The sequence below is a fragment of the Penaeus monodon genome, chromosome 21 (assembly GCF_015228065.2).
Source record: "Penaeus monodon isolate SGIC_2016 chromosome 21, NSTDA_Pmon_1, whole genome shotgun sequence".
Classification (NCBI taxonomy): domain Eukaryota; kingdom Metazoa; phylum Arthropoda; class Malacostraca; order Decapoda; family Penaeidae; genus Penaeus; species Penaeus monodon.
In genome coordinates, this window is record NC_051406.1 from 25803225 (window position 1) to 25803686 (window position 462).

Below are 462 nucleotides of genomic sequence, written 5' to 3' on the forward strand. Positions count from 1 at the left end.
ATACATATACATATAGAAATCGACATGTCTGTACGTGCGACCGTGAGCGTGCGTGCCTGACCTAACAGCGGCCATCCCCCGATGATCGCGAGAACAAATGTCTCGTGAAATTATACTCGTATAATTCGGTCGCCCCTCCCCTCCCCCTCCCATCCCCTCTCCTTCCACCCCCCTCCCCCTCCCATCCCCTCTCCTTCCACCCCCCTCCCCCCTCCCCTCTCACTCCATCAACACCCCGCCCCATCTCGGCTCCCCAGCCCTTCCCCGCCCCCTCTCGGCTCCCCAGCCCTTCCCCGCCCCCTCTCGGCTCCCCAGCCCATCTCCGCCCCCTCTCGGCTCCCCAGCCCTCCCCCCCCCCCTCCTGCTCCCGAAAAATGCTGTGATTTCCAGTGAGAGATAAAATTCGGAGAAAACATAAGACCAAATGAATCTTTGGGAAAAGATTCACGTAGATGAGAATTC